General features: G+C 36.6%; 1 long non-coding RNA gene across 3 annotated transcripts in view; it reads right to left on the minus strand.

The window, feature by feature from the left end:
- LOC131510064 (uncharacterized) overlaps positions 1-27,790 on the minus strand; it is a 191,329-nt gene that overhangs the window by 157,456 nt on the left and 6,083 nt on the right. For all 3 annotated transcript variants that reach the window (XR_009260888.1, XR_009260887.1, XR_009260886.1), the window contains exons 2-3: positions 15,560-15,630; positions 14,937-15,002 (exon numbers count right to left, since the gene is read on the minus strand). This is a non-coding gene — a long non-coding RNA (uncharacterized LOC131510064). The remainder of the gene's footprint in view (positions 1-14,936; positions 15,003-15,559; positions 15,631-27,790) is intronic.

The following is a 27,790-nucleotide window of genomic DNA, read 5'->3' on the forward strand; positions in this document are numbered from 1 at the left end:
TTTCCTCTTTTCAGCCGATCCTCTCTCAGCCTCAAGCAACTAGTGGTCTACTTTCTGTTACTATAGTTTTACCTTTCCTAGAATTTCATCTGAATAGATATACAGAATATAATTTTGTGACTTCTTTCACTTAGCATAAGGGTTTTAAAATTCTTCCATGCTGTTTGTATCAGTATTTTGTTCCTTTTTTATTGCCAACTAGAATTTCATGGTATGGTTATATCACTACCAGGGATATCATGACACAATCTTTATCCATTAACCAGTTGATGAATAATTGGATTGTTTCATTTGAGGATACTATGAATAATGTGGCTATAAATAATCACATACAAGCCTTTGTACGAACATATATTTTTGTTTCTCTTGGATAAATACCTACAAAGTAGCAATGCTAGGTCCTATGGTAAGTATATGCTTACTGCCTAAGACAGAGCCAATTTGTCTTCCAGAGTAGAACTGAATCATTTTGCAATTCCACCTACAATGTATGAGAGTTCCTGTTGCTCCACATCTCTGTCAGCACTTGTTGCCAGGCTGTTTAACCTTAGCCTTTCTAATGAGTGTGTTGTGGTATCTCATTATGATTTTAACTTGCATTTCCCTGATGAATAGTAACATTGAGCATCTTTTTGTGTGCTTATTGGCCATATTTATATGCTCTTTTTTTTTTTAACTGATTTATTTATTTTGAGAAAGACAGAGACCGTGTGAGCAGGGGAGGGGCAGAGAGAGGGGGAGACAGAAAGAATCCCAAGCAGGCTCCGAGCTGCCAGTCGCAGAGTCCAATACAGGACTCGAACCCACAAACTGTGAGATTATGACCTGAGTCAAAACCAAGAGTTGGACACTTAACCGACTGAGCCACCCAAGTGCCCCTATACTCTCTTTCTTAAATTATCTGTTCAAATCCTTTGCCTAGTTCTTATTAGGTTGTTTGTTTTCTTATTATTGGTCATAAGAGTTATCTTTATATTCTGAATCTGAGCCTTTTGTCAGATACATGTTTTACAAATACCTTCTCTCATCCTGTAGTGTCTTTTCATTTTCTTAACTGTATCTTTTGCAGAGCAAAAGTTTTAATTTTTACTTATAATTTGCATTTGTTTTTATTTCAGTATTTATTTAGTTTTATTTTATGATTAATGATTTCTATATCTATTTAAGAAAGCTTTGATTAACCTAAGCTTTCTCAAACTCTGTACTATTGATATTTTGAATTTGGTAATTTTTTTGTTGTAGGGAGCCATCCTGTGCATTGTAGAATATTAATTTGCATGCCTGGACTCTACTTAGATACCAACAGCATGTTCCTCACCCCACTCCAGTTGTGGTAATCAAAAACATCTCCAGACAATGCCAAATGTCCCTTGAAGAATCAAATTGCCCTCAGTTGAGAACCACTGGCCTAAACTAATGCCACAAAAAATTTGGGTTTTTTTGTTTGTTTGTTTGTTTGTTTTGGTAGGAGTTTTATAGCTTTCAACTCTTAAATTTGGGTCTATAGTCCATATCAAGTTAATTTCTATATAAGGGTGAGAGGTAAGGATCAAATTTCATTTTTTTTTTCCATAGAGATATTCAGTTGTTTTAGCACCTTTGTGGAAAAGACTATCCTTTAGTGCCTAAGTGCCTTTTACCTGGGCACTTAATTTGAAAATCATTATAAATTGGGATATATTCTAAGCTCTCTATTATGTTCCATTTCTATATGTCTACCCTAAGCCAATACCACACACTCCTGATTATTGTAGGTTTATAATAAGTCTTAAAATTAGGTACTATAAATACTTTATTCTTTTTCAAAATTATTTTGGCCATTCTAGGTTCCCTGCTTTTCCATACTTTTTAGAATAAGCTTGTCAATTTATTTTTTCTTTAAAAATTTTTTTTTTAAGTTTATTTAATTTTGAGAATGAGAGAGAGAGCATGAGCAGGGTAAGTGGCAAAGAGAGAGGAAAGAGAATCCCAAGGAGGCTCTGCTGTCAGCACAGAGCCAGATGCAGGGCTCAAACTCACAAACTATGAGATCATGACCTGAGTCAAAATCAAGTGAGACCCTTAACTGACTGAACCACCCAGGAACCCCTCTTTAATAAACGTTTTATTTTGGAATCACTTTAGATTTGCAGAAAAGGTGCAAAGAGAGTCCTCATATACTGCTCACTTAGTTTCTGTTTCCCCTAATGTTACCATTGTACATTATTGTGGTACATTTCTCTAAACTAAGAAACCAACATTGGTACATTGCTATTAATTAAACAGATGATTTAAGTTGGATTTCACCAGTTTTTTCTTCCAGGACCCAGTCTAGAATACTATATTGCATTTAATCATCATGTCTTCCCCCTCTCCTCTAGACTATGATAGCGCTTAGACTTTCTTTCCTTTTCATGCATGACTTTAATGGTCTTGAAGAGTACTGGTCAGTTATTTTGTAAAATGTCCCCTAATTTGGTTTATGTGATGTTTTTCTCATGATTAGGCTGTACTCATGGGTTTTCAGAAAGAATGCCTCAGAGGTTAAATATACTTCTCACTACATAATGTCAGGAGATACCTGCTATCTACATGGAATCACTAATAAGGTTAACCTTGAAGTCAATTTCCTTTTTTAAAAGCCGGTTAGTTCTCTAAAAATAAATAGTAAGTAAGTAAAAACTTTTAAAAAGGGGGGTGCCTGGGTGGCTCAGTCGGTTAAGCACCCAACTCTTGATTTCAGCTCAGGTCATGATCTCAGTTTTGTGAATTTGAGCCCTGCATCTAGCTCTGCACTGTCAGCACAGACCTTGTTTGAGATTCTCCCTCTCTCTCTGCCTTTCTCAAAAAATAAAAAATAAATAAAAATAATGAAAATAAAAACTTTAAAAGCTGGCTAGGATCTTGACCAGGATTGTAATGACTCTATGTATCAATTCTGGAAGAATTGCCATCTTACCAACTTACAGTTTTCCAACCTATAAATATTGTTTGTCTTTCTACTTACTTAAGTCTTCTTTAATCTCCTTCACCTCCTCCAAGCATGGATTTCTCACCAAGATCTGTCTGCTTCTGTCCATTCTCCTGCCCCTTCAAGTACCTACTTTTTATTACTATTATTCACATGTTCCAGAGCATATAGTTATTACCTGGAAAAAGCTAGTTTAATAAGATCTAATTCAGCCACTAAAAGCAAAATATACTAGTGCCTCAGATACTTTTTAAGGTAGACAGGGAAAAATAATTTTTATTATTATTTTTAAAATACCATCAGACTAGAATCTAAATCACCATCTGTGCTAAGCCAACCTGAAATCTTAAAGTTCACCACCAATTAGCAGCCATACGGTCTATAATCTTGAAACAGAGTATTTCTTTGTGCCAAATGAATTTGACTATACGAAATTATGACCTCCTATTTGGTTATAATTTCAAACTCTAAAAGATACAAACACGAGAGAATCATATTAAAATCAGAGTAAAATTGTTCATTGCTATCCACGATGCTGTAAAGTAGGCATAATTCTATAGAGTAATATATCTTTAATGGTAATATAGTTTTAATTAACTCTTCTGGAAAGCAAATGTATATGAGCCTTAAAATTATTCATAACTTTGACCTAGTGTATTCTCACTTTTGAGACTCTATCCTATGGAAATAATGCTAAATAGAGTCAGAGGGAAGAGTAACCCTTATGCACAAATATTTACACCAAAGCATTGTTTATAATATGAAATAATTTGATACTACTTAAATATCCAATAAGAAATTATTATACTTTCATAGCCACAAGCTTTAGTAACACCATAATATTAAGCAAATGTATATGCTATATGAGCTCAACTCTAATTTTTTTTTAAAGTATAGAACAAAAGACTAGAAGTTAATATACCAAATACTTAATGATGGTTAGTGGAACTATAGATGTTTTCTTTTTCTTTTTCCTACTTGCTATTTTTCAATAGTGAGCCAAGAAAACAATAAGATTGTTATTAATCTTATAAAAGTTTACCTTATTTTTGAATTTCTGAGCTGGAAAATTTAGAAAACTGGCTCACCCTCTATACTTCATTGGTAAGGAAATTTTTGTTTTGTTCCAGTCTCTATTTCTAAGGCTAAGGAAATGTGCCGGTTCACATCAGCAATATTTCACTAAAATAGTTTTTAAATTATTAAATAAAATGCTGGGGCGCCTGGGTGGCTCAGTCGGTTAAGCATCTGACTTCTGCTCAGGTCATGATCTCACAGCTGGTGGGTTCAAGTCCCACATCGGGCTCTGTACTGATACCTCAGAGCCTGGAGCCTGCTTTGGATTTTGTATCTCCCTCTCTCTCTCTCTCTGCCCTTCCCCACTTGTACTCTGCCTCTCTGCCTCTTAAACATAAATAAATATTTTTAAAAAATTATTAAATAAAATGCCTCAAGCAAACTTAATTTTAATATGAATGCTCTAGAACCTGGAAGGTGAAAGGAATTTTAGAGTTGTATTTCCAATGAATATTTCAAATGCTGAGCAAAAGTGGAGTTGTATTCTAGAAAACTTTCCAGTTATGAGATTTAAGATGCCTAATGAACTTCTCTTACATTTTACTTATTAAAAGCTCCTTGTTCTCTTGTTGCAGTTACTACTGTTTGTTTGTAGTTGCCCAAACAGAAATGACAAAGTACAATGTGATCTATATCAGGACTTTCTGTAACAAACTAGTCCACCTTTACTGTTCAACTCTCCTAGGCTAATGATTTAGTAACAGCATTGCTGATAATTATCTACTAAATCATACACTGGACATAATGACCTTTAACTTGGTTTTAAATATCCCAAACAATTTTTCCCTGGTGTCTCTCTAAATAGGAAAAATAAAAATATTTTTAGATTAACATTTCATACCACAGGAAGATAATCAGGAGGGAATGTTTAAGATTAGTAGAGTGTTTATCTTATCAAAAGTGGTCTGGTCTGTTTGGGTTGCTGTTTGGATTCCAGCTAATCAGGCCTATTTACTAGTTTAAGAACTTTCAGCAATTAACAGTGTTCAAACAGCACCAATCTGCTGTGTTATTTCAGCTGGGAAAGCAGCTATATGAACCAATACAGCTTTCTTACTAAAAATAAACGATAGCACTTTCCACTCACTGGGGAGTTAGTTTTTAGGTTTGTCACACTGTCACACTGCATAACAAAACAAAAGGGTGTGAAACATCTAAATAGTAAAATACCCGAAGACATGCCATGTTTTTAAATTTAAAAAAATAATAATAAAGTAACTTTGCCAACAAAAACATCATTGCAGGAAGACAAAACAAATATAAAGTGAATTTAAGAGGTAGGTTGTGGTCCTTTTCCATTGAGAACCAGGACCTTCATTGTTTTTAAGACTACTTGGTTATATTAGCAATTTTTTTTTTACATTTATTTATTTTTGAGAGACAGAGAGATACAGAGCACAAGTGGGGGAGGGGCAGAGAGAGAGGAAGACAGAATGTGATGCAGGCTCCAGGCTCCAAGCCATCAGCAAAGAGCCCGAGGCTGCAAAGAGCCCTGAGATCAAGTGATCCTAGCTGAAGTCTGAAGCTCAATGGACTGGGCCACCCAGGCTCCCCTAGCAATTTTTAACATAGTAGCTCGAATCAACAATACATTTGTTCTTCAGACTTTGACACTTCCCAAGCTGCTAGGCCTATGATTAACCAAACAAGTACAGTAGCACACGTGGAACATTTATGTAACACAGAAACTGTAAAAGAGGCCTACATGTTCTAGAAGATATGACAAATGGATAAATTTTAAAACATTTAACACTCTTATGAGGAATATATTTAGCTTATACTTGTTGTAGTTAAAAGTATCACATCATTTGTTTATTGACAATAAAATATTCTTTCTCTAAATAATTTTTTTAATTCATTGAGCACTTATCTGGGGCTATGTCCTATACCAAAGACTCCATATATTCTGTCATTTAATTCTTGCAATAATACTATGAGGTGTAGATACTAATATTTTATCTTCATTTTGCAGATGGAAAAACAGACTTAGAAAGGTTAAGTAATCTGCGCAAGGTCATTCAGCTAGCTCATAATGGAGTATGGTTTGGACACAGGAGGTTTGATTTCGGAGCCTGTGCTCTTACCTACTGTAGGTAAATAAAAATGACACTAAAGAATTTTTAGAATAGAAGAGATATCAAAATACCTGAAATAAACATTTCTGATAATAAAATCATAAAACACATCCTATCTATGGCCTTTCTTTTCCCACTGACAGATATTCCCTTCCCAATGCCAGTTCTTTCTCCCGGCTACTGCCCCTTCCTCTTCCACTTTCCAAAACACACACACACACACACACACACACACACACACACACACACACGACGGTTGCAGCTTCGCTGATAGTGCCTGTAGTACTAAAAAACAGGGCAGGGAAAAGTTAATGTTCTACTTCAAAAGTGGACTAAATGGTTGGTGAGCGTGGCCTCCGAACTAGTGGGGTGGGGAGGGGAGGAGACATCATTATTTGAACAATCGATTGGATGTTCCCACTTGTTTGTTTACCTGAGGTAAACTCATTTACAGGTATATAGGAACATGAAAAAAGTCTCCATAGAAGAGGTGGTTCCTGGATTTCCTTCACTTCTCTGCTCGAGCCAAAAGGCCTACTGTTTACCTAACAGAAACAAATGTAGAAGGTTTTCCATAAGAGTTTAAAATGACGTTTCTCTAAATAAAGTTAGGTCTTACTGAAGCAGATGTTATAAATGAGTGTTTTCCAACCTAAAGAACTTTCTGCAGTGAAGGAGATGTTTGACATTTCTGCTACCCAGTATGATAGCCACTAGCCATATATGGTTGTTGAGCCCTTGAAATGTGGCTAATGGGACTTAGGGGCAAATTTTTAACTTTGTCTAATTTTAATTTAAATAGTTACATATGGCTAATGGCTATCATATCAGACAGAATACTGATAGCTTTATTCAGTAACCACTACTCATTGAGTACCTTCTATGTGCTACATAGCTACCTGTAAGGAAGGTACAATTTCATCCTCATTTTACAGACGAGGAAACTGAGGCTCAGAGAGCCTCATAGAGTTACAACTAGTAAGTGGTAAATTCTGGATTTAACACCCACATCTGTCCCTTTCAAGGCCTGACAGTTTCAATACCAGTGGTTTTTAATATCGGCTGTGTATTAGCTGGTGAGCTTTTCAAAAATACTCACCCTCAGGTCCCATTCCCATAATTTATTTAATTGGTCTAGGACAGGACCCAGGTGCATACATATCACTGAAACTGTCACTGTGTAATACCACTGGTGTGACTGAGGACCCCTATTATTGGACAACCATTTCTTTTTTTTTTTTTTTTTTTTTTTTAAATTTTTTTTCCCAACGTTTTTTATTTATTTTTTTTTGGGACAGAGAGAGACAGAGCATGAACGGGGGAGGGGCAGAGAGAGAGGGAGACACAGAATCGGAAACAGGCTCCAGGCTCCGAGCCATCGGCCCAGAGCCTGATGCGGGGCTCGAACTCACGGACCGCGAGATCGTGACCCGGCTGAAGTCGGACGCTTAACCGACTGCGCCACCCAGGCGCCCCTGGACAACCATTTCTAAAAGGGAGCTGCAATGAAGCTCTACCTCTACTTCTTCTCTTAAGCATGGTTAACACTTAATGCTAAAAAGAGGCCCTGTCTTTTTTGCACATCAAGGTAAATGACCAACAGCAGCAACCGCTGGCTAGTCAAATAGCTGGTGTTTTGATAGAGCTGAGACCAGGGCCCAGGTAAGGGTTATATGTAAATGCCCCAGCTTCTGGAGCTGTGGAGACAACAAGTGAGCAAAGGTCAAGAAAGCTCAGCCCAGTGATTTAAAGCCCCATGCAGCAATCCAGAGGCAGAGAAAGCTTGCAGGTGCTATTTGACTATTTCTGGAGGTGAGAATACTCAGAAATCCCAGCTTGTCAACTTTTTCCTCTCCACCCCCTTTCTCCCACTCCAAAGGTCCTGAGGAGTGGTCCAAGGGCCTCTGTCCAGTATTTTTCACTGTGCCAAGGTTATTTCTAACAGATATAACCCTACCCTGTCACATAGTAGGTGCCTAAAATTAACTACGAAATGAATGAATGCAGAGTTTGGAATTCAAGAGAATGAGACTACTCAGCTACTAGATGGGTTCAGATATTCGAGAATGTGTTTGGTAAATAACTTGCAAAAAATCAAACAAAAAAAGTCCCTTCAAACTGACAGTTACCAGCAGAAAGGGGAGATGGGCAAAATGGGTAAAGTGGATCAGGAGATACAGACTTCCAGTCATGGAATAAATAAGTTACAGAAATAAAAGGTACAGCAGAGGGAATACAGGCAATGGTACTATAATAGTGTATGGTGACAGACGGCAGCTACACTTGCAGTGAGCAGAGCATAATGTCTAGAGATGCTGAATCACCATGTTGTACACCTGAAACTAATGTAACAGTGTGTGTCAACTGTACTCAAAAATTTTTTAATAATGTTTTAATTAAAACAAAGAAATTAGTGTACAATACAAATAGAAAAGACATCTGAAATAAAGAACTTGGTATAGTTATCAAAAGAGATGGGTCACCAATTAATTAATTTTTTTAAGTTAAAAAAATAAATACATTATACTTTAAAACAAAAACATTTCAACAGTTAAAAAAACAAAGTTCCTTTAGAATTCTTGCACTTGCCTCAGAAAAGTGGGTACAAAAGAGCCCATCAGTCTCCAGGACAGGATTATCTTTTGTTTCAGGGGTTAAAAGGCTTGAAAGTAATGAAATAAGAAGAGGAAATGAGAATATTGACAAAAAGTTAAACAGGAATTTGTCCCATACCCATACATACTCCAAGAGTCCTGTTAAGCACAGGCAACCTGCATTTATCCTGGTCTTGGGCTAGGAGACCACTAAATCAAGTTCTGGGGTTTAGAAAGAAAGTCAACAATGCAGGGGCCTGAAGAAACTGCCATAAAAATAGAAAATGCTGCTGTAAACATTACCCCTCAGACTAGCCAAGTGTGTCTTTCTCTCCTACAATAAAGGAGTATAAATAAACATAATCTGTATTTTAGATTATGCTCGGGAATGGTGTGTGGCTATAAAATACACTGTGGAAATCATCCTTCCATTCAGAAACTCAGTACAGCTGCTCCAGTAAGGAGGCTGTGTATGTTCTAAAGCTAAATAAACTTGTGTTCTAAGAATCTGTCTTTAGAAATAATAGCTCTGGATGCCGTGAGCAAAAATCTCAAGGATGATTGTAGCAAATGGCTTCAAACTGAAACATCTAGTCTGTTGGCAAGTGCCCTTTAGAAGGGAGAGCTTGAATTCTCTTGAAACAAAATCACCAATCATTCTCACCGGCCTGTGCTTATAAAAGTAGGGAAAACATAGGTTTTTCAAGCTACAGCTGCAAATTCAAAAATTAGTTTCTAACAGTTGATTTCGCTTTAGTAATGTAAAAAGTAAACCACCCCAAAGAGAACACAAAGAATTAACCAACGGCATCTAGAGATGTGAACAAAGATAATGGTAGAAAAAGCCACTTCAAATATCTCCAAACTTGAATTTCAAACTATGGTTTCTTTTGAACCTTATCTGTCTGCTTCACCCTCCATCCCAGCCTTTTTTCTTTCTTTCTTAATAGTAACACATGCCCAAGTCTTAAAAGTAACACAAAGATGTGTAAAATTGAATGTTAGTCTTCTAACCTCTATTCTCAATCCAAGTCCTTAGAAATGTTTTGTTTTGTTTTGTTTTTTGTTTGTTAATCATTGTCTAGCTCCTCACATGTTAAAGAAACATGATCTCTAATGTGTAGGTGTCCTGAGTTTGATTCCCTGTCCTCAAATTTTCCATTAGGAGCCAACTGTGTAGAGAGACAGAGAATCAAAAGATGGAAGCTCTATTCCGTGCTTCTGCCCAATCATGTTTGTGCCTTTGTGTTTCCTCTCTGGAATTAGTATCCTTATCTGAAATGTAAGGGAAGTGAAAATGCTGATTCTTGGTTCATTTATAATTCAAACCTTGTACACCAGCACCGTTTAACAAAAGTGAGCTATAAATGGGAGCCACATTGACAACTTAAAAATTTTAATAACCACATTAAAAAATAATAAACAGGTGAAACTAAATTTAATAATTTTTGTTCATCCCAATAGATCCAAATTATTAACATTTCAACATGTAATCAATATTAAGACACTATCAACATTTTAATATTATTGTTAACAGTTTATAATCCATTTTTAAACTAAGTCTTCAAATCTGGTGTGCATTTGACACACATCTTAACTGAGACTAGCCACACTTCAAGTGTTAAGTAGCCACATATTAATTGGTTGCTACTGTTTTAGTCAGCACAGTTTTATACCACTGTTGGACATTATTCCAAAGAAGCTCTATTTCAGTGAGTAGCTCACTTCTGCATCTCTGTATTTGATTGCCTCTTTTGCCAACAAAACATTATTATTGATTATCATTCGTGGCATTATCTAATTATCAGCAACAAACTGTTGAATCTATCTAGATATAAGGTTACTCATGAAGTTCAGTATCAGAGCTTTGATTAATACGAGTGTTGTTTCTCTATAATACATTTAGTCTTTGAGTGAATTTTTGTTGGCTAAGTCATTCCTATTGACTTTTAGATCATTTGCCCTGAGCTTTATAACAATTAGGATAAGTATCACTATTAATTAACAATTTAAAATTGTTAACAACAATTAAGTTTAAAATTAATTTAACAATTAAAATTAACAATTTAAAAGCATTCTATGCTCTTTTTTTTTTTTAAGTAGGCTCCATACCCAGCGCAGAGCCCAATGCAGGGCCTGAACTCAAGATCCTAAGATCAAGGCCTGAGATAAGGTCAAGAGTCAGACACTTAACCAACTGAGCCACTCAGGCACTCCTGTATCCTATGCTTTTAAAAAGCTGACTAAAATACTAACTGGCCTAAAACACTAATAGTTTTTTTTCCAGAAATCACCCAGTTGCATCTCATCAATCATGTTCTGCACCTCTTAATCCTCTCACTAAAAAACACCTAACATGTTATTAAAAAAAAAAAAAAAAGCATCAATAAGTAGTGAAACCTTAGTGGATGAAATATCGTTTAAATGATACTGTTCTCCAAAAAATTCTACAAATAACTAATACTTTCGACAGACCAGGAGCCATGTTTGCCTTTAAGGAATCCTGTCTTTGTGATTTAATTTCAAAGATTCCATCAAATTAGCCCATTATCAGAGGCTCTAGCATATGTGTGATGGGCAGGGATGTAGGTTTGTATTCTAGGATATCTTTTCCTGAAGATGAGCCTTCTCCCCAAATTGGACACATTTTTAAGTAGACCTTTTTCTATCCCTCCATGCCTAAAAAACAAATTATGCTGGAATATGCTATATATCACCTTTGGTGTGTGATATAAATTTAAGATTTTATTTTATTTTTTTTAGTTTAATTTTTTATGTAATCTCTACCCCCAATGTGGGGCTTGAACTCATGACCCTGAGATCAAGAGTCACATGCTCTACCAACCGTACCAGCCAGGTGTCCCCCGCCCCCATTTTTTTCTTTTTAAGATTTTACTTTTTTTATTATGTGTGCTATGAATTTAAAAGTAGCACATGCTCACTGTAAAAGAAAATGTTCAAATGAACCAGAATTATATAAAGTAAAAGGTGGAAGGTCTCCCTTCTCTTAATTATCCCCAGGTGCACTCCTCAGAGGTAACCACTGTGAAGAGTTTTACAAGTATCATGCCATAATTCTCCAAGCATGTATTACTATGTGTATGCAATGTACACATATGTATACATATGCAAATTTGGAGAAAGAATTTTTAAAGTAACATGATTATAAACAAAATTCCAATAATACAGTGGCATGTAAAATAAAATGATCTATGTTCACATACAATATTTGAGGGATTATTTTTTAAAAAGTAACAAATGATTATGAAGAAAATATAAGTAAATAAAATGCAAATTGTAAAATGCAAAGTAAAATGTTCCCTACCCCACATTCCCACTACCCAAAGGTAATAACAATTACCCATAGCTCTTTCTTTTGTGTGTACATGTATCCTTTGTGAAATTTCTATGAGTACACAGGAATACGTGCACACACACACACATACACAACATATGTAAATGAAGATATAGAGAATATGTATATGCCTAATGTAGTTATGAAATATGCTTTAAAAGGTTTTTATTGTGAAATCTAATATACACATAGATAAATGTGCAAAATAACAAAGTGAACCCCCTTGCAACCACCACCCAGATTAAAAAGTAAAAACCAGGGTGCCTGGATGGCTCAGTCAGTTGAAAGGCCAACTCTTGATTTTAGCTCAAGTCATGATCCCAGGGTCATGGGATTGAACCCAGGATTGGGCTCTGTGCTGAACATGGAGCCTGCTTAAGATTCTCTCTCTCTCCCCTGCTCTGTCCCTCTCTCTACCTTGCAAGCACTCTACCTCTCTCAAATTAATTAATTAACTAATTAATTACAAGAAAAGTAAAACACTTCCAGCCCCTTAGAAGCTCTCCTCTAGACTCCTCCTAATTACCACCTTCTTTCACTCTCCCTCTCAAAGGTTTCCACTCTCCTGACTTTCAGAGTATTTAATTCTTGTTTTTCTTTTTAATTTTACTGCCTAAGCACACAATAGTAAGCAGCATAACTTTTCTTATTTTCAGATTTTTAATAAATGGAGTCAAACCACATGTATTCTTTATGTCTGGTGCTTTTTTTTTTGCAATATTTATTTGTTTATTTTTAGCTTAATACATCTTGGGTACCTTAGTCAACATATACAGAATTACCTCTTCCTTGTATCCATGCTATACAATCAACAAATAGCCTGAAATACCAAAGTATTTTCACTCTCCTGGTCATTACAAATAATATGTAAAGAACAACTTAGGTATTCAACTTAATAAATCTATTTTTTAACTTAAAAAGTAATCCTACTGCTAATATAAAATGAGGTGGAATATTAATTCAGAATTCTTGAACAAATTTCAGTTCAAGTACAATAAAATTTTAACAAGGGCTATTCCTATCTTCTAAATTCTAGACCCCTTTCCAAAACTTATATTTTGCTTAGAGACATGGTGACATCTTTAGAGCACATTAGTGTGTGTTTTTCAAAGGCTAGTCCCTGGATTGCTGGCATCACAGTTACTGGGGGACCTTATTAAAATGCCTATTTTCCATCATTCAACATCTTTAGAGATGGTCATGATAAATGAGTTAAGATATAGTCTAAAGTGCTATAACCAGGAGACTCCAATATACAGTAGCGCCAACAAGATAGAAATTTACTTCTTTCTCATTTAACAGCCCTATACTACATAGGCAGACCAATGTGACACAGGCAGGTCTACTCCATAAAGTTGTCCAGAGAATCAAATTAATCTTGTTGCTCCATCAATCTCAGGGTGCGGCCTTGCTTCCATGGTAGAGGCTGGTCCTCTACCTTGTCCATGCACTATCACATTCTCAGCAGAGGAAAGGGGGACACAAGGAACTAGGGAGTAACTGGTCAGGAAGTACAGAAGCTGTACCCATTCCATTGGCAAAAAACATGCAGGCTGGGGAAGTGTGGTTTCTGGCTCTACTGGCCATGTGACCTCCTAAATCTGGCAAGGGGCAGAGTTCAATTATTAAAAAAAAGAAAGGGATGGATATCAGGGAATAGTTCTTGGTCTCTGTAACACATGGGTATCTATACTGTTAGGAGCTCCAGTTTCTATGTCCTCAAGGTGTGACCAATCACTTGGCTGGAGAGAAGCTCTTTTATATTTGGTTTAACATCATCTCTCCCAATAACTCTGGAACTCTGGGCCATGTACACTTACTGGGAAAACCAGATATCAATAAAAAAAAAATAACAGCAAATATCAATAACCTGCTAATTACATGCCAAGCACTTTGTATAGATTATTTCATTTAATCTTTACAACAAGTTTATGGCGTAAATACTGTTACACTCTCCCTGTTTATAGATAAGGAGACTATGGTTTAGGGAAGTTCCTTGCCTAAGCCCCACAATTAGTCTGCAATTAGTAAGTGCTGGAACTTGAACCCAGAGCCTATAGGTTTAACTTTCGTCTGTACCGTGAGTGGTTATATTTAAAAGAACCTCTAACCTTAAAAATATACACATGTTCAATATAAAAAAGTTGTTGAGGTCAGTGGTTTGGATATAAAGAAGCAAAATCTTAGGCAATTGTTAGTAGAAGGTATTCAAGGCTGACCTAGTCCTAATAATAATAATACCATTAACTGATACTGAGTGTTTACACTCTGCAAGGCACTGTTGCATGTGCTTTACCTGTGCAACAACCCTATGTGATAGGTCCTACACTCATCTCCAACTTAGACATAAGAAAACTGGGCCATAGAAATGTTAAGTCACTTGGCCAAGGTCACACAGTTGATAAGAATAATGTCTTTAACCAGGCAATACCACCAAAATAAAAAGAGAAGTTGATAATTATGAGTCATATTTACCAAAATCTGATATATTTTTCCATTTACAAGGCATGTCATAGTTAACAAGTCTTATTTTCAGTGGCATTATGAAGTAGGCTTATTATCATAAAGATGTGTGAAGTTTGAAGTCTGTCTAATGCACAGATAAAGCAATTAACAAGTTCACTGAACAGTATAATGATGAACATCTTACTTTGTCATTATCAATTAATATTTACCAATTCTCACACTGAATCCTAGAGATCTCCTGGGTATACCTGGTTCCCATTTTCCTTATGTCTCTTTTAAGTAAAATGATTCTCCAAAATTTGCATTTGACTTTGTTTATACAAGGCACCCTCCAGGATGAGTGCAAGGCACTAGGACAAGGAATGTTATACTTCCCTCCAATGACCAACATTATTTTTGCCCCCAAAGCTTCACCTCACCTTAGTGCTTCAGTGCACTTAGAACTGCCAACCTCATGGTTTGTTGGATTCTGGGGACAACTCTCACTATGAGAAAAGAATAGGCATTGTTATTGTATGAATTATTGAGAATTCCCAATGTATTATAGCCATCTTCAGGGAAGTGGGGGGAGGCCACAAAATAATTCTTCTTCATCAGTTCCATATCCTGATCACAGTGGTAGTTACAAAAATCTATACATGGAATGATATTACCTATAACTGTACAGACACAGACACACACAGACACACACAAATATATATGCAAATAAAAAATGATAAAAGTGGAACCAGATCAATAGTCTAATTAACAATACTGTACTGATAAAATAAATTTGTATATCAGGTCCAACAAAAGGGAGGAGACCCCAGTGACCCAGTCTATGTCACGAATGTACACCTAAGTCAGCCTACTCTCACAGGAATCACCTGTCAAGGAAACTTAGCATACACTAATGACAATCCTCCAGAGACTCTGCTTTAGCTAGCTTACCTTACTCTAGAAAATAGAAACTGTTTGACTTACAAGGAAATCCCCAACATCCTAGCCAACCATGCCCTGCTTCCATTTGCCTCTTGTAACATTCTATAAAACTCGCTCTTACCCCAAATCTCTCAGGAACGATGTTCCACTGTTTGTGAGACACTGTATTCCTTCAATCCATGAATGGTTTTCCTTTGAAAAAATACATCAAACTTGTTACTAAATTATATTGTTTTTGTTATCTTACAGTACCAATGTCAATTTCCTGGTTTTGATATTATATTATAGTCATATCACATATTGTATTTGTGTTACCTATAAGATGTCACCATTGGGAGTTAAGAGAATAGTATACAGGAGTCTACAATTTTTGTAACTTCTTGCGAGTCTATAATAATTTCCAAATAAAATATTTTTAAGGGAGGCAGGTGTAGAAAGGTGGTTCCTAGACGAGCTATGGCATCCACTGGGAACTTGTCTGAAATGCAGAATCTCAGGCCCCAGACCTGCTAAATTAGGATCCACATTTTAACAAGAACCTCGGATATTATTCACATGCACATTAAAGTTTAGAAGCATTGATATATAAGAAATAAAAGTGATATTCAAGTAGTGTCAGAAAGGTTATTCCAGAAGCTCACAGTCTGTTTGCTTCATTGGTATGCAGCCATTTCAGCCTCAGCCTCATAGGGTATTATCTTAGAAGACCTTCCTCCAACATGAGGTTAATACTCTGCCTTGAAATACTTAATAATTTTATCTTTGAGGGGTGCCCGGGTGGCATAGTCAGTTAAGTGTCAAACTCTTGATCTCGGCTGAGGTCATGATCTCACAGTTCATGAGTTTGAGCCAAGCTCTGCACTGATGGTGAGGAGGCTGCTTGGGATTCTGTCTCTCCTTCTCTCTCCCCCTCCCCAACTTGTGGGCTTTCTCTCTCTCTCTCAAAATAATTTTTTTTAAATAATAATTTTATCTTTGAGTTTGAATTTTCTAAGTGAAGTCCTAAGAGACTAAAGAGCATGCACTGGGAGCTTGGAGCCTCAGCTTACCAACCATCATACTTCCCCACCTTATAGGGATGGGTTCTCAGCTGCCCTGGCACTTCAGGACCCTACTCCTCCAGGTCCTCATCCAGTAATGCTGCTGGTCTCCAGTCCCTCTGGGCACAAACAGATGGGCCCTCTTGCTCCCTGAGACAACTCAGGGAGGTTTATTGACAGTCATCCACATCCCAGACTGACAGCACCATGGGGTGATCATCTTATAAGTGGAAGATAAGTCTCTCATCTACTGCTGATCCAGGTACCCAGCATGTTCCAGCATGGAGATTGTACTACCTTCAGAGGTCCTCCATCCACCATGGGTTCCCACAGGTGGCATGCATAGGGGAAGGGGAGATACTTGGCATGACTTCCCTACCTCTTGCCAGGACATAGGCCAGTCCAGTGGCTGGTGGGGGGGAATACAAGAAATGAGTGGGTGGTATGTATGCTTAGGTACAGAATGGGACTCTGTGAGAATCTGCATTTGCTGGGTGAGTATCCCCATGCCTAAGGACATGAAACATTAAATAACAAATAAAAACATCATTACAGATAGAGAAAAAGACAGTGGAAGAAAGGAAAAAGCTTTATATTTTAATTTTATTGTCTTTTGAAAGAGGGACTCCATATATTTTCACTTTGCATTAGGCCTGGAAAATCATGTAGTCAGTACTGCAGAGGTCACTGGGAATCAAAAGATGAACTGCTGGCAGATGCATGGGCCCAGTTGTGAACTCTAATGGGTACCAAAACAGCCTTTATTGTAAGATGGCTCCAGGAATCCCTCACCAACATGTTTTCCTGTCTCTCTCTTTAAAGGAGACTTTCCACCATGGAAATAAGCCAATGCCGAGAATGTAAGCACATATCTCCTAATTCTTTGTATTTATACTATTACCCAGGTATGCTTCCATATTTTCTACATTTTAAAATCAAAGATATGACCAACTGTAACACTTCCTATGCTTTTAAAAATTAAAGTTCCTAAGTGGCAGAATAGGGAAAAAAAAAGTGGGGCTTTGGAATAAGTTTAGGGAGAGAGAAAGAGAAATGATTTAAGGATTTAAGGACTATATTTATAGTTGCTATATGTTAAACTCTCCCTTAATCCATTCATAGAATTATTACTTATTGAGCCACTCCCTAAAAGGTCACTAGTGAACTTAAACCACTTTCCTCTGAAGCACTATTTCCATAAATAATATATTAATGAATAAAAAAGTCATATTCAGTAATAAAACATGTTACTCTTCATTTTCTTCTTTCTCTACTCTGGGCAGTATCAATCTTCCTTTTACTTAAATCTTTTATCTTGAACTAATACTATTATTGAGTATATCTCATATATAACTAATGAGAAAGCAAAATTTAAAGAGTTTTTTTTTCTGGAAAGATGCTCTCAGTGAGTTTGTTTAATGGGATAAATACAAAATTTTATTTGTAGAATGATCCCAGTTTGAATCTCATAAATACATACAATTGTGGCTAGGAAGAGCTGGTATATAAAGTTTTTTTTAATATAAAATTTATTGTCAAACTGGTTTCCATACAACACCCAGTGCTCATCCTAACAGGTGCCCTCCTCAATATAAAGTTGTCAGTAATTGTTGTTTTAGGGCATGAGATTACTGGTGGTTTTATTTTCTTCTAATTTTCTTCTTCTTTCTATTTCTCTGTATTTTCCCAGTTTGTCCATAGTGAATATTATAGGGGACATTATCACCATTACATGATAGGGCCCTAATGCCTTTGATACTTGCTATTCTGTAATATGAACCACCTGGATTTTTTTCAGAAATGTATCTTGATCTTTTGGATACTGCCACCAGCCCCCTGACAGAAGTGAGAAAGCTAAGTGCGAATTTCCCACATTTCAGGGGTGTTAATTCATTCAATAGCCTAATTAAGTCACCACCTGATAACCCAATTCATTACAACATATCAGACTCTAAACACCCAATTAATTTGCTCCTCTGCTTTACATGAGCCTACATATCTTGACTTTGTTAACTGAATCATGAAGTTTGTTTGTTTTTTAAACCAGTGATTTCCATATTATGTTGTAGGAAGGTGAGTTGAAGCATCCTAAAAACTCCTTATTACAGTTGTGACTTGACTTACAATCATGAGGAATTTATCCTAATAAAGTGTATCCAGTATGTACATACTAAATAATTGTAACTCTTAATTTTTCATACTTTCAACAGCTTTCAGGTAACTTGTGTATTCCCACTATATTTTCTAGACAGAACATACCCCGAAATGATTAAAATTCAGACAGCAAGTTCTGCTGGTAGTGATCAGGAACATGCTATCATTTATCGAAGGCCATTTTACAGAAAACTAAAGTACAGAGAGGTTAAGTAACTTGTCAAAGGTCATACACCTGGCAAGAGACAGGGCAAGGATCTAAACCGAGCAAATGTGACAGCCAAACCTGTGCAATAGGAAAATAGGGAATGAAAAAAACCCATCTGCCAACTTATTGATCAAATTCACAAATATTTACTTAGGCCAACTGTGCAAAATGAAGCCTTCCTCCTCAAGAAGCTGAACAATCTCAGGGTGATTAGAAATGCATATGAGTAGGAAACTTCCCCTTAAGAAGCTAACAATTTAGTGCGAGAGTTAAAGTACAAGCAACATAAGTTTCAAAAATTAGGTAAGAGATGGGACTGGATGTTCTTTAAAGTACCTTCCAACTCTGGAAGTTTCTGTGAAACACTTTGTCTTGTCAGTTTTGGTTTGAAAAGTTAAAAAAGGTTCACATAAGCTAGTTACATTTATAAACCCAAACTCCAGGCTTCAAATAAGGAGAAATAAGCTCTGGCTTAGGTGTTTTAATTCTGCAACTGCAATACCAAGTTAGCAAATTTGATTCCCTTCTCATGTACAGAAAAAAACAATTTACATCATATTGTATTTGTTTGTATACTTGCTTTGAATCCACAAACTAGAAATGCTCTGTTTTAGCTACAAAGACAGAAGAAAGCCCTGTCCAAAATATATTTAAGCCATTGGTATGGGCAGATGGAAATGATGCCATGCTAGGTCTACAGAATACTGATAGAGAATCTGAATTTTGATTGCTTGTGTTTGATGGGATTTTCAAATTACTTTTAAAAGTAGGTCATAGGTGCCTATCTGAATTAGAGGAAGATTCTCTAGGGATGCGGGGATACAGGAGTACTGATGCATAGGGGCACTTGTACCCCAATGTTTATAGCAGCACTCTCAACAATAGCCAAATTATGGAAAGAGCCTAAATGTCCATCAACTGATGAATGGATAAAGAAATTGTGGTTTATATACACAATGGAATACTACATGGCAATGAGAAAAAATGAAATATGGCCTTTTGTAGCAACGTGGATGGAACTGGAGAGTGTGATGCTAAGTGAAATAAGCCATACAGAGAAAGACAGATACCATATGGTTTCACTCTTATGTGGATCCTGAGAAACGTAACAGAAACCCATGGGGGAGGGGAAGGGAAAAAAAAAAAAAAAAAGAGGTTAGAGTGGGAGAGAGCCAAAGCATAAGAGACTGTTAAAAACTGAGAACAAACTGAGGGTTGATGGGGGGTGGGAGGGAGGGCAGGGTGGGTGATGGGTATTGAGGAGGGCACCTTTTGGGATGAGCACTGGGTGTTGTATGGAAACCAATTTGACAGTAAATTTCATATATTAAAAAATAAATAAATAAATAAATTAATTAATTAAAAAAAAAAAAAAAAAAAAAAAGAAATCTCTCTTGGCCCACAGATGCCTTGTCCCCAGAAAGAAAAGAACCCTTACACAGGCAACAATTTCTACATTGTCTCCTATATGACCAGAATGGGGAGGAGCCACAGAATTTGATACCCCCTAGCTAACGTCAAGGGACCAATTAGTATATTCACAGTTAATTTAATGGGATCCTGACTAACATCATTAAGGGCACAGTAGGCAATAAATGATTATAAAGAACCTTGTGAAATTCCCTAGGTATCTATTCCTGGTCTACCTCCCTTATCTAATACTATCTGTGGAGGCACAGATGACCTGGAAATGGAAATTGTGTAACTAATAATTTCTAATTGAAAGAAATCTAACTTAAGTCTGTGTACACTGTTCATTGCATGTTATATCTTAGTTCGCACCTGGGGAATCTAAACTAGTTAGTGCTAACCTCTTTGGAACTCTGACACTCAGTCATTAAGTTTCACAACACCTACTATGCTAAGTGAAATAGTATTTTAAAAATTCAGTTGAGGGACAATACTTTTTCCTAGGGGAATTTTGCAACTTCTTGAGAGATGACTCAGAGTACCAAATGGAGTGAGGTTGTTGTTAAAATGCAGATTCTTGACCACTCCCCAGACCTACTAAATCAAACCTTTGAGGGCTAGAGCCCAGGGACCTTAAGTTTTAACAAGTTCCCCAGGGGATTCTTATGTACACTAAAGTTTGATAACTTCTGCCCTAGGGTATCACCGATCCAAAGCTAAAAATCACTTGTTACTACCAAATGTTATAAAATGTTCTACTTCTAAGCATAACTTTGACTGGCTATAGAAAACCAGTACTTGTTAGTACTAGAAAAATTCCAGCCACAATTTGACTTTTCATATTTAGGTGCATGATTCAGCATATAGTATAGATGCAATACAGCACTGCTACAGAAATCTGAGCACCCTGTACAAGGCTGCAGTAACAGGCTCTCTTTCCCACTCCCTGCACACAACTGGTACCAGAATTGTTACCTCCCCAAATTAATCACTGTCTTTCTCTTTCATTATCATGTTCTCTCATATTCCCAAAAGTGAGGATAATGTTAATTTTAGGTAACTCATAAAACCTAGTGCACTTTTCCCTTATTAGTATTTTGCCATTTATTTTTCTTTTATTGTTCTTTTCAGTGTATTTACTGATCCACTAGCACAAAAACTTGTCCCTATGGTTGCAAATTTCTTCAACCTCCTAACAAATATTCTGCTTTTAAATAATATTCTTAAGTTCATCTTAAGATGAAGTTCTTAAGAACTGACAAAATGACCCCCCAAAAATGAGAAGGCATGAAACTGGCTTCAGCATTCCAAGAGAAAAGCCATGTCCTCATGGTATGTGAGGTTATCCCTTAGGCACCTGAGAATTCTTTCACCAAATCCAAAATGTAACAAGACCTTGGGCAGAGAATTTTTTGCCTTTTGGAGAATATCAGAAGTCTAAAAGCTTATGTGACTATTAAAGAATTGGTAATGCAAGAACTTTTTTACAGAAGTTTCCATGCCTGTTTGTTTTTCAGGAAGAACTAACAGCTGGTTCAAACACTTGATGGAAACATTTATCTATCTAACTGAGCTCATACATACTCTGGAAACTGGAAGGTACCTGTTAAAAAATAAAAAGTTCAATTGCTGAGGCACCAGAAATCAAACCTCTTTCATAAAATTCTCTCAATCAGACATCATTCAGCCTGGCTCTATTAATGTCACTTCTCAAAAGGCAGAAATCTTAAATGGGATGAATCATGACAGCTGGTTTCTACCAACCGCCACTCCACCAGACAGGAAGCTGGCTGTCAATGGGGGTTAGGGTGTCCAGGCAGCTCAGGCTGGGTGGTGGGTTTGTAAGAGGAGGGGAAGCCCATCAGGGGAACTTCTGTAGATGAGCAGCATAGAAAATGGTTCTTTTTAAAAATTTTGCAGTTTGATGGTGATGCAGAGAATGCTATAATTGAATACCATAGTCCACAGCTTTTTCTCTATCTAGGAAAGGGATATAAGAAGTATGACCACAGCCCATGCTGAATTTATAATGAATATGCAAACTGAATGAAGATAGTAGGAATAATCCATTTGTTTGGAAGAAAATTGAAAAGGAATTTGACTAGTGTGCTGCAGAGAACTTGTTTCTTTCTGCCAGAGATGGTTGAAAGCTAATTCTACTATAAAGCTATGATAAGGACATTGTGTGGTATTTAGCAAAAGGATAGACACATAGATCAATAAAGAATAGAGAGTCCAGAAATATAACCATATCATAAATACTATGATCAATTAATTTTGACATAGATGCAAAGGCAGCTCAATAGAGAAAAGATCATCTACTTTGTACAAATTTATACGCAAAAAAAAAAAAAAAGGACCTAGACATATACCTCACATCTTACACAAAGATTAACTCAAAATGGGCTACAGACTTCAGTGTAAATGTAAAACTATAACACATTAGGGAAAATAGATGCAAAAAATTTTGTGACTTTTAGCTAGGCAGAGTTCTTAGATATAACACCAAAAGCACTATCCATAAAAAACTTATAAACTGGACTTCATCAAAATTAAAAAAAAAAAATTGCCCTATAAAGACACATTTTGCTTTGCACAAGACACTTTTTTTAAAGTTTATTTATTTATTTTGAGAGAGAAAATGCTTATACATGAGCGGGGAAGGGGCAAAGAGGGAGGGAAAGAGAATCCCAAGCAGGCTTCGCGCTGTCAGTGCAGAGCCCTACACAGGGCTCAAACTCACAAACTGTGAGATCATGACCTGAGCAGAAATCCAGAGTCAGATGCTTAACTGACTGAGCCACCCAGGCCCCCCTGCATAAGACACTTTAAAATAATTTAAAATATGCCACAGACTGGAGCAAAACATTTGCAAATCACCTATCTGCCAAAGAATTTATATCCAGATTATATAAAGAATCTTCAGACCTCAAAAATATGAAAACAAACAACCCAATTTTAAAAATGGACTAAATATTTGAAAAGACAATTCAGCAAAGAAGATATGAGGATGGTTAATAAGCACATGAAAAGATGCTCTACATCATTAGTCATTAGGGGAATTCAAGTTAAACCACGACGTGATACTAATATGGACCCTGTAGAATGACTAAAATTAAAACCAAAAGACTAACAATACCAAGTGCTGGTTAGTATGCAGAGAAACCTGAACTCAAATGCAAAACAGTACTGCCACTTTGGAAAACAGTTTGGCAGTTTCTTAAAAGGTAAATATACACTTACTATATGCAGTTAATTCCACTCTTAGGTATTTGCCCAAGAGAAGTAAGACTTATGTTGACATAAAAATCATTTGTGAATGTTTATAGTGGCTCTATTCCAAATCACCAAAAACTGAATACGATGCAAATAAATGTTTTTCAACTAGTGGCTAAAAACTGTGGAACATGCATACAATGAAATACTGATCAGTAAATAAAAAAGAACAAACTACAGATACATGCAACAACATGGATAAATCTCAAATGTATTATGCTAAGTGCAAAAAGTTACACTGAAATGGCTACATCTGTATGAGTCCATTCATACAACATTCTAGAGAAGCAAAACCATAGGGATAGAGAACACATCAGTGGTTGTCACAAGAGTCAAGAAGAAAAGTCTGACTACAAAGGAACAGCATGAGGGAGTTTTCTGGGGGTGACAGAACTGCCCTGCTTGTCAAATGTATAAAAAAAAAAAAGTAAATTTTACCATATGTAAATTAAAAATAAATTTTAAAGAGTTTATTCTGAACTAACACTTGAATACTTTACAGTAAACTTTCAGAGATATCTGTCATTGCAAACCAAAAAAAAAAAAAAAAAAACCCTCAAATTTTCTATTTTTTTTTTTTTAATTTTTTTTTTTTTTCAACATTTTTTATTTATTTTTGGGACAGAGAGAGACAGAGCATGAACGGGGGAGGGGCAGAGAGAGAGGGAGACACAGAATCGGAAACAGGCTCCAGGCTCCGAGCCATCGGCCCAGAGCCTGATGCGGGGCTCGAACTCACGGACCGCGAGATCGTGACCTGGCTGAAGTCGGACGCTTAACCGACTGCGCCACCCAGGCGCCCCTCAAATTTTCTATTTTTAAAGTAAGTTTCCAATGGCATGTTTCTTTTTTGGCAAATATTAAAAAATAACATCTATCTGTTGAAACCTATATGTTTAGAGTGAGTATGTAAAACAAAAAAGGTTAATTTTTTAAATTTTTTAAAATATTTATTTATTTATTTTTGAGAGAGAGAGAGAGAGAGAGAGAGAGAGAGACAGAGCACGAGCAGGGGAGGAGCAGAGAGAGAGGGAGACACAGAATCCGAAACAGGCTCCAGGCTCCAAGCTGTCAGCACAGAGCCCAACGCGGGGCTCGAACTCACAAACTGTGAGATCATGACCTGAGCCGAAGCCGGATGCTCAACTGACTGAGCCACCCAGGCGCACCCAAAAAAGGTTAATTTTTAAATCACAAAATAAAAACTTTTTTTTAAAGGTTCAGTAACCTAAAAATGAAGCAAAGATACTGACCAAGTGAAAATTACATAGGACAGACCTCTTCTTCCATGTACAATTTGTCAACATTTAACAAAGTTACATCATGCTGCTTAGCTTTCTATACTATTGAAGTTTGATACAATCCACTGACTGTAGTACCAGTATTTTCACCAGGAGTCAGAGTTATAACAAATCATTAACATTCTGGACAGTTGTTTTTAAGAAATGTGAATATCCCTGTTAGAGGCTAAAACTCTTTGGCAAGTAAATCATATCATACCTTATACCTTTTACATTTTTTAATGTTGGCTCAATTGAGAAATCCTGAAGATAAATCACAATTCAAATACCCAGCATATTTAAATCACCTAAATCATTTTACACATTAGAGAAGTGATTTATTCAAGGTAAAGGTTAGAAGGACAGAATCAAAAACAGAGAGCAGCTTATCTTATTAATTTTAATGGCCTTGCTTTCAAGATCACAAACACAAAACAAAAACATTTCTGTTAATAAGTTATCATTAAAATAATTTGCTCCGACAACTTAAAGGGGGCATTATCACTTTAAGTACAATGTACACCCAGCGAAATTTATTCAATAAGTATGTGGCTACTACCAACAGCAATGACCTCTTACTAAATTCTTTTTGCAAATTATCACTTCAGCTTCACACTGTCATTATTCGACTGATAGTACTCTATTTCACCTTCCAAATGATATATACAGCCACCTCTGATCATTGGTCACCCTGCTTATTCTCTCCTCAATCATCTCATGTTCCCTGTACATTTCAGATCAATGTGCCTTCAGACTACCCCATTACTGCCTACAACACTTACTTTCTGTCATAATATATCTAATGGATAAAGTGTCCAGGGTCAACACATTCCCATGGATGTACCCTAAATAAGCACAATGCCTGAGAAGCACCTGTTAATTTCCTACCCTCTTTTTTTTTTCCCACTCCAAAATACATTTGAATGTAAATGACTGAGAATGATGGTACTACTGGGAAAATCTTGGAAATATATACAGGGATACATACATATCATAGGTATTAAATACTCCTGTCAGTAACAGTGGCCCACCATAGCTGTGATTCTCAATGTGAAAGAGGTGTACAGCCCTTATAGTAGGTGTAGTTTGGGTACACTCTCCTGTTCTTTTTCTTCTCCTCCTCTTTCCTCAAAACTTCCCTCAGAAGACTTGTCCAGTTCTATGACTCTTACTATTATTTCAGTGGGATTGACTCCGAGGCCTAAGGCCCACAATTCCAAATGTCTGAACATTTTCACTCATATATTGTACCACCACCTCTAACCTAAATCAGCTCCCCCTTCTGATTTCCTTATTTCTTTTCAAATCAATACTATCTTCTAGCAAACAAACTTGAAGCTACTACTTATTTTTGGTTCCTCATGCTCACTCACCTCTCATGCCCAAATAAAGCTGTCAAATCAGTCAACTCTGCCTTCAGAAAGTCTTTCATATCCTTCTTCTCTTCTCTGTTCCCATTATCAATATCCTAGCATAGGCCTCATTACCTTTTGCCTTTCTAATTTAGGTTCCTTTTTCCAGTATTCCCCCATTCCAATTCATTAATCATACTGCTATCATCTGGATAGTCCTAACCTATGGATTAGAGTATATCACTATCTGGTCAGAAGATGCCAATGGTTCTGCATTGCTCCATAGTACTTAATTCAATAATGAAAACTCTCTTCACAATCTGTCATCAACACATCTTTCTATCTGCATTTGTCACAACGGCTTTCATATGCCCTGTATATCAGTTAAACCAGATTACAGTCTTTCACCAAAACACCTTGTGATAGCAAACCAGTATTCTTAAGATCCCTAAATTCGGAATGTTTCAGGGGCACCTGGGTGGCTCAGTCGTTAAGCGTCTGACTTCAGCTCCGGTCATGATCTCACGGTTTGTCAGTTCGAGCCCCACATTGAGCTCTGTGCTGACGGCCCAGAGCCTGGAACTTGCTTCAGATTCTGTGTCTCTCTCTCTCTCTGTCCCTTCCCTGCTCACACTCTGTCTCTGTCTCTCAACAATAAATAAATATTAAAAAAAAAAAAAAAAATTAAAAAGAAAACAGGAGCCAGTATCTTTAAAAAAAAAAAGAGGGGCGCCTGGGTGGCGCAGTCGGTTAAGCGTCCGACTTCAGCCAGGTCACGATCTCGCGGTCCGTGAGTTCGAGCCCCGCGTCAGGCTCTGGGCCGATGGCTCGGAGCCTGGAGCCTGTTTCCGATTCTGTGTCTCCCTCTCTCTCTGCCCCTCCCCCGTTCATGCTCTGTCTCTCTCTGTCCCAAAAATAAATAAAAAATGTTGAAAAAAAAAAATTTAAAAAAAAAAAAAAAAAAAGAAAAAAAAGGGAATGTTTCAATAATCTCATTATCACAGCTACAAATCTCTGATGTTCCAAAGCTAACTTTTCCATGAAGCTTTTCCCAACACCCAACACCAACACCTAAGCTGAATATGTTCTAGCAATCCAGAACTTCCTATACCACTGAGTTAGTGCCTTTATGGTACTTCTCATCTAATAACACTCATCTTCATACTTTGCCCTGCTTTGTTTCTAATTTTGTAAATATTTTATCCTGTAAGGGTCATGTTGACTCTTAAATTTCCAAAATCCAAAGCAATGGCAAAAGCTCCCAAAATAGTAGGCCACAACAGATCAAAAGATCAAAGATGATAAATATGATACTTGATTAAAAACAAAATGGAATCAAGGCAGCTGCAATTCTAATTCTTTAAGTAGAAACAAAAAGCCTTCTGAATTTATATGTGTGATATATTTATTCTGTGCTTTTCGCCATAACATGTTCTAGAAACCAGGTCATAAAGTATCATTTTCCCATGGGAACAGTGATATTATTGGGGATTGTGCTTTTCAACAAAGACTCATTATCAAATAAATCATAGATAGGAGCAACATTCAATAAAAACAAAGATATAACAACTGTAAACCTTTATAATTTAAAATTATAATATGAGCATTTTCAAATGGGCGTCCACATACTAT

The sequence above is a fragment of the Neofelis nebulosa genome, chromosome 1 (genome assembly GCF_028018385.1).
Source record: "Neofelis nebulosa isolate mNeoNeb1 chromosome 1, mNeoNeb1.pri, whole genome shotgun sequence".
NCBI lineage: Eukaryota > Metazoa > Chordata > Mammalia > Carnivora > Felidae > Neofelis > Neofelis nebulosa.